Source organism: Astyanax mexicanus, unplaced genomic scaffold (assembly GCF_023375975.1).
Source record: "Astyanax mexicanus isolate ESR-SI-001 unplaced genomic scaffold, AstMex3_surface scaffold_34, whole genome shotgun sequence".
In the NCBI taxonomy this organism is placed as follows: domain Eukaryota; kingdom Metazoa; phylum Chordata; class Actinopteri; order Characiformes; family Acestrorhamphidae; genus Astyanax; species Astyanax mexicanus.
Genome location: NW_026040044.1, coordinates 1,836,387 through 1,844,096, shown reverse-complemented (window position 1 = coordinate 1,844,096; position 7,710 = coordinate 1,836,387).

Sequence of the window (7,710 nt, the reverse complement as noted above, 5' to 3'; positions counted from 1 at the left end):
CTCCACCCCTTCTACCTGGTCTGACCAGCTGAAGTGGGCGGAGTATGCCCACAACACACTCTGGCACTCATCTTTGGGCATGTCACCCTTTGAGTGCCAGTTTGGGTATGCTCCGCCTGCTTTCCCCGGACAGGAGACAGTTACGGGGGTGTCCTCGGCCGACCAGATTGTAAGACGTTGCCAAAGAGCCTGGAGGAAGGCGCGGGCTGCCCTCTTGTCTTCCAGGGCAACCCAGAAACACCATGCAGACAGGAAGCGGCGGCCCGCCCCCTCATATCGGGTTGGCCAACGGGTCTGGCTGTCGGCCAAGGACCTCCCGGTACGTGGGGCCATTTAAAATCCTTCGCCGAATCAATCCGGTGTCATACCGGCTCGCCCTGCCACCTGCCCTTAGAAGGGTCCACCCGACCTTTCACGTGTCCCGCCTTAAGCCCTACCTCTGTTCGTTGGGTCCGGCTGCTCCCCGGGTCCCCGTACCATTGGTGGTGCACCGGCCTACACCGTCCACCGGCTCCTGGACTCCCGAAGTGTACGCGGGGGTCTCCAGTATCTGGTGGACTGGGAGGGGTACGGGCCGGAGGAGCGTTCCTGGGTACCGGCTCGCCACATCTTGGACCCGGAACTGGTCAGGGCTTTTCGGCGGGATCGTGCGGCGGGTTTAGGGCCGTCGGGTGCCGCCCCTCGGGGGGGGGGGGGGGGGTCCTGTAAGGGCTGGAGCCCGACCGAGGCATCGGAGGGCACGCCAGGCCAGCCCCGAGGGTTGATTGGCTAATTACCAACACCTGCTTTGAACACCTTATAAGCAGCGCCAATCAGCCACTCGGCGCTGGATCTTTGAAGCTCGTGAGAGCGAATCTATGCCGGTTTTCCGAGCGAGCCCCGGCTCTCTATCTCTATCTCTATCTCTTTCTCCCTTCGAGTTTGGTGGAGCTGTGTAGAGCAGTGAGCTCCACGGCCGCCATCTATCTGTCTCTAGTTTGGTGGAGCAGAGCGGTGTGCTCTGTTCTGCCGGCCCTCTCGAGTCTGTGTGTGTCTGTGTGTGTTTCTCACCGCGAAGCACGCGGCTTGTTTACTTTCCCTCTCCCGCGCTGTTCCTCCCCTCTCTGGTGGAGCAGCGTTTAAATCCATAAGCACCTCAGTTTAGTTTTGTTTTCGTTGGAAGCCCCTTTTTGTTTAGTTAATCCTTCACCTCGTCTCATAAGAGGTAGCCGCTTCCAGGCAAGCCTTAGTTTACGTTTTCTCCCCCTCTCTTTCACTCACGCTCGGCGCGAGGTTTGTTTTCACTCTCGTTTTCGCTCTCCGCCCGTTTTCGTTGCTCCGCTCCTTTCGGCGGAGGCCCTTTAAAGAGGGAGTAAAGCGGCCGCGTCCCAATCCGCTCACTGGTTCAGCGGTTAGAGCATTGGGCCGCGACCGCGACAGCCTGAGTTCGATCCCTGCGTGGAGCGGGGTTTAATAATAATAATAATTATATATATATATAAAATATTATTCTATAATATTATTATATATCCTATTAATATATATAAACAATTATATATTAATTCTTCTTCTTCTTCTTCTTCTTCTTATTATTATTATTATTATTATCCTTTTTTTTCTTGGGTTTACCTGCTTCGAGATCTACTGCTCTGCACTTGGATTCTACAACCTTCTGGGCTGGAGAGCTATCACTCCCCACCCATTACAGTTCCATTATGATGCAGAACAGAGCCAACATAATGCTAGCTTTCCACTAAACTTGATTCTCTCCCCGGTAACGTAGGTAACTCATCACTTAAGTTAGCATGTGCTTTCCCACAGCATTAAACACACTGACTGGAAATGTAATACCTACAGCAAATGTACAATAAATTTAAGACAATTTAAGACCTTAATTACCTGGATTTTAAAGGAACCGTGGGAACCCTGTATATAAACCAATTAAACAGCAGCTTGGCTCCGCCCACTGCACTGGAAAAACAGTATTACTAGAGCCACTGGGCGAAGTAACAGCTAATTTTTAATAAATTAATTAATCTGATTTAGAACACTTTTTAAATCATGTTTTGTTTTTTTCCTGTTTAGGGGTTATGGGGTTTATGAAATAAAAATGTTAATATGAAATACAAAATATTCCAAACAGTTTTCCAATGCAAAGGAAATACAAAAATATAAAATATTTTAGCTAATTGGATTTATTTACTATATATATTTTATGGTAAAATATTAGAGTCCTTTTCTATTAGACTCCTTTTCTGTGCATTAAAGACACAAAAAAACATTCTTACATTTTTTTTTCCATGACTGAAGATAATTCAAGTCTGAAAGGGTTAAAATATCATATATCTGTCATTCATAATACTGTATATTCTCATGAAGATGGACATCTGTCCCTTTACTTGGAGTCTACAACAACATTATTATACATCATAAACTTATTATAAAACTATTGTAATATTTTACATAAGTATAATTTATGAGTGGTTAAAAATAACAATAGCAGATTTGTTGTTGAGTTTCTTAATATTGACATATATTACATCTTATAAACACAGCTAATGATGCATTATAATGCATCACAATTCATAATTAATAATAAACGTGAAATATATTTGTATAATTGTGTATAATCATGTTTGTAGTGCTTTAGGAATGCATTACAATGTGTTATATGTATGTTTATAGAGTCTAATAGACACAACATTCATACAAAGTATTACCGAAAAAAATGTGTAAAACACTGTATTTTGTTTATTATTATTATAGACAGTAAAGATGATTTTGCAATAACAGAACCAGATAAAGAGCAAAAGATATCTGTTAGCAGAGTAATGTGACAGATTATACAATGGTCTAAAAACATGAATTTTGCTCATTTTATAAAGCTGTTTTCTTAATTTTGTTCATATTTGTGTGAAAGTTTTTTTTTATTTTAGGTGTTAATTCTCTTAATTTCACAGATAAGCGCTGCAGTGATACTGATGGATCATTTGATAAGGTAGCAGAAATATTGATAATTGATAATATGGCAGTAGTAGAGCTATTATATACACTATTATGTAACCTTTTTTTTGTCTCTTTAGGACGTTGACCTGCAGAACGGCAACATCTACCAAACTGCAGCAAAGCAGAGCCTTCTTACTGCTGTAATTTTTGAGGTTATAGATCGAAAATAAAGTCCTGGGTGGACGGTTTAGAGACCCACTATCACTTGACCTCTGAAGGATGGATGGAATGATGTTGAGATCTGATGCTTCATTTAATTATTTTATCTGTTACAGTGCAGCTTAAACATATACAATTATACACATTCACAAAAAGCACAGATATACAGTAGTGCACAGCATTATGGTAAAGCAGAGGAGTTTAGCACTCTAACAGCTGATGGGTAAAAGCTGTTACTAAACTCTGATGTACCACAGAAGATACTCTGAAAGCAATTAGTGGAAGGAAGCAGTTTGTTGAGTTGGGTTTGACACTTTCTTCCTTCTTCTGCAGCTTTTGTTTAAAAATGACTGTATAAGATTGGAAAGCTTTTTAAGGCACAATCAAAACAAAACACAGCTCATATATATATATATATATATATATATATATATATATATATATATATATATATATATATATATATATATATATATAAACGGGTTGGACAATGAAACTGAATCACTTGTCATCATTTTAGTGTGGGATTTTAGGTTTCATGGCTAAATTGGAGCAGCCTGGTGTTCAATCTTCATTAATTGCACATTGCACCAGTAAGAGCAGAGTGTGAAGGTTCAATTAGCAGGGTAAGAGCACAGTTCTGCTCTAAATATTGCAATGCACACAACATTATGGGTGACATACCAGAGTTCAAAATTGTTGGTGCATGTCTTGCTGGAGCATCTGTGACCAAGACAGCAAGTCTTTGTGATGCATCAAGAGCCACGGTATCCAGGGTAATGTCAGCATACCACCAAGAAGGACCAACCACATCCAACAGGATTAACTGTGGACGCTGTAAGAGGAAGCTGTCTGAAAGGGATGTTCGGGTGCTAACCCGGATTGTATCCAAAAAACATAAAACCACGGCTGATCAAATCACGCAGAATTCAATGTGCACCTCAACTCTCCTGTTTCCACCAGAACTGTCCGTCACCACAATCAATTATTGTGCTCTAAAACCAGCTGTTTCAGTTTCATTCTCCAACCCCTGTATTTCTTAATGTATGTCTTAAAACCAAGCACCTGGTGTGTGTGTGTTATGTTTTACAGTGTATAAACGAAATTAAATGGCAAAGTAATTCATTTAAATAAATGAACTTTCCTGTTTCTTTATTCTCTATAGGAGTGTTTAACAATATGAGTTATGTGTTTTGTGCACTTGCACCCTCTGCAGGACATGTGATGATTAAAGCACTTAACTATGTGGCCTCAACTACATAAATACCTGTAAATATAGATAATACCCCACTCAAGGGCGTAGGAGCGGGTTTGATATTGGGAGGGGGCACATTTGCGAATATGAACCAAAGCCCATCCTATAGTTATCTAGAACAACATTTGTGGAATTATTTTTTATCACATATAATCATTTTTCTGTATTTTGTTTATAATTAGTTACATCCAAGAAAAGGTGACTTTACAACCTAAACATGTTACTCCACATTACAGTTACTGGTGTTATGCATGCAATGTCTGAATTATATACATAGCACAAAAACTGATCAGTTATCACCTAATATATTTAGGGTTCAAGCACTGAAGGTGCGTAGAACCCTATTGTTTTTGCTAAGATTTTTCTTCTTCTTCTTCTTATTAGGGGTTCGAGCACGTAGTGCTAGAAACCCTATTGTAATTGTTAGGGGTTCGAGCACATTGTGCTAGAAACCCTATTGTAATTGTTCTGATTATTATTATTAGGGGTTCGAGCACGTAGTGCTAGAAACCCTATTGTAATTGTTCTGATTATTATTATTATTATTAGGGTTCAAGCACCGAAGGTGCATAGAACCCTATTGTTTTTGCTAAGATTTTTCTTCTTCTTCTTATTATTATTATTATTCTTTTTCTCCTGAAAAAACAGTTGTGCAGCCTAAACCGTAAGTCATAGAGAAATGAAACTTGGTAGGTAGATGTAGGATCAGTGCATCTCGGTGGACAACAAAAATGGCCTACCGTAAGGCCTACAGGGCTGAGACTTGGTCATATGGTAGTACTTCTCACCGCTACTCAGATTCAAAAGATGAGCCCGATCGGCCTCAAGGGGGCGCTATGGCAACGGTCAACGCGTTTGGCCTCGTAACTCCTACGCCCTGATAGCTAGAGCAAAAATTCTTGCATTATATGATTCCTTGGTTAATGGAAAATCAAAAAGGTCCACTAAGCTCCGCCCACTTAGATTTTTTGCTATTTAGCATAATATGCAAAACCTACTTTTGAGAACTTGTCCTAAACTCATTGACCAATCCTGACATGTTTGGTGTCAAACAACTCAGCAGAGACCCAACCTCAATAATTATTTAAAAAATCTTGAAATTTGCAAAAAATATGGCCGCCATATGCAAATTAATCTTACCGTGGCACACCCAAATTTACTCTAACAGCTGTAACTTTTGAATGCTTAAACCTACACTAATGCCACTTTAGACCTATGATGCCAACATGATTCTGAGGTAGCATGTCAATCTGTGTAGACATACGCCCCCAGGGGGCGGAGCCAAAGCTAAAAATCTGTTTCTCAGGAACCGTACAAGCTATGAAGCTCTCCTTTGGCATGTATCATCTATGGCCTATGTCCTAATGTTTTACAGAAGGAAAATTGTATATGCAAATTTTTGCAATCGTTATTAGCCAATCAGATTCCAGCAAGCTTTTGACAGGCTAAACAATGACCAATCAGGACGATACTTATACCCTACATGTATCTCAGGGCCTTCTATCATCCATTAAAATATGGCGTTGATTGGCCTCAAGGGGGCGCTATAGCAGAAAATCAGTTATATCTAAAGGTACAAGTGGCCTAGGCTTGTTATTCTTTTTTATTTGTATACTTTGCTTTAGCCTTTACAACTTTGTAATTACATATGTTTACCAAAAATGCAAAGATTTTCATCAGTGGCCAAAAGAGTAAAAATTGCTCTTTTCGAACTTGTCTTTAAGTCCTTAATCAATCAAAACAAATTTGGTCTTGATGCAATCTTGAGACCCTGTAGGTAAATAATTATCAAAAAAATCTTGACATTTTAACTATTTGAGGCCCATAAACCTTGATCAAACATGTACGTGAAAGCCTTTTCAGAGTTATTTGGCCAAAACTCTGTCAAAGTTTAAAACATGCCAAAACTGTTGAAGCTACTAATTAAAAATGACATTTGAAGTACATGTGCCAAGTATGAGCCAAATAAGTCTTCAGTAGGCTCTACAGTGAAAAAATAACTATTTTCAATTTATTCTATTTATCGCTATTTTCCAACCTAAATGGACAGAAGACAGGAACCTTTCACCCTATCAACACACAAATTTATACACATATATAGACTGATAATCTGATCTTGATTGCAAATTTTCAGCCAAATCGGACATGTTTTGCCTCTACAACGGCTTGAAAACTACAGCGATTTTGTAGGCCTCAAGCCTGTATTATCACTTTTTACAAACCTAAATGGTCAGAAGTCAGGAACCTTTGACCCTATCAACACACAAATTTACATACATGTATATACAGACCACTTGATCATGAATACCAATTTGGAGCCCAATCGGACTTTTCTTCTCTTTTTAATAAATAGAAACACACTGATAGGGAATGTTCTGTCTTTCTGATAGAGTGATAGATTTCCAGCAGGTTATATGTGGTCTCTTGCTGCGCTCTGGTGGTCATTGGGTGAAACAGCTACAGGTGAATTATTCTAAATTAAAGCTCTGCTGAACTTATTCAATCTTGCTTGTCTTGCTTAATTGAACATATTTATCCTTCTTGTTCATGCTGGTCAGCCGCCTGGGTCATTCTTGTTTATGCTCCACCCACTTAATTTTTTTAAAAATTTGCATAATATGCAAAACCTACTTTTGAGATCTTGTCCTTGGATCCTTGACCAATCATGACATGTTTGGTGTCAAACAGTTCAGCAGAGCTTACTCCTCAATAATTATTAAAAAAAATCTTTACATTTATAAACAATATGGCCGCCATATGCAAATGAGTTCTACCATGGTGCAGTAAAATGTCTTTAACACTTATAACTTTTGAATGCTTAACCTGACACTAATACCACTTCAGTCCTTTGATCATTACATGATTCTCAGATACCCTGTCAGTTTAAGTAGACATACACCCCCAGGGGGCGGGGCCAATGCTCGATAGCTGTTTCTCTAGAAGCATACAAGCTATCGAGGTCATCCTAGCCAATTATCATCTATGGCCCTTGCACTAATGGTACACCAAATGAAAATTTGATATGGACACTTTTGTGGTCACTATTAGCCAATCACATTCCAGCAAGCTTTTAACAGGCGGAATGTCAATCAGGTCAAAACTTATACACTATATACGGGTTATTTATATGCCCTTTTTATGCCTTATGTTTTTTCAATTTAAGAACTGAATTTGTTTCACCAAATGCCCACTAGAGTGCAGTAAGACACCACATAAAACCTGATGAACACTACAGCTCAATTTATCAATGCTTTTCAACTAGTTTACTAACACCACTCATCTAGCATTGCCATTATGGTCTTTATGGTCAC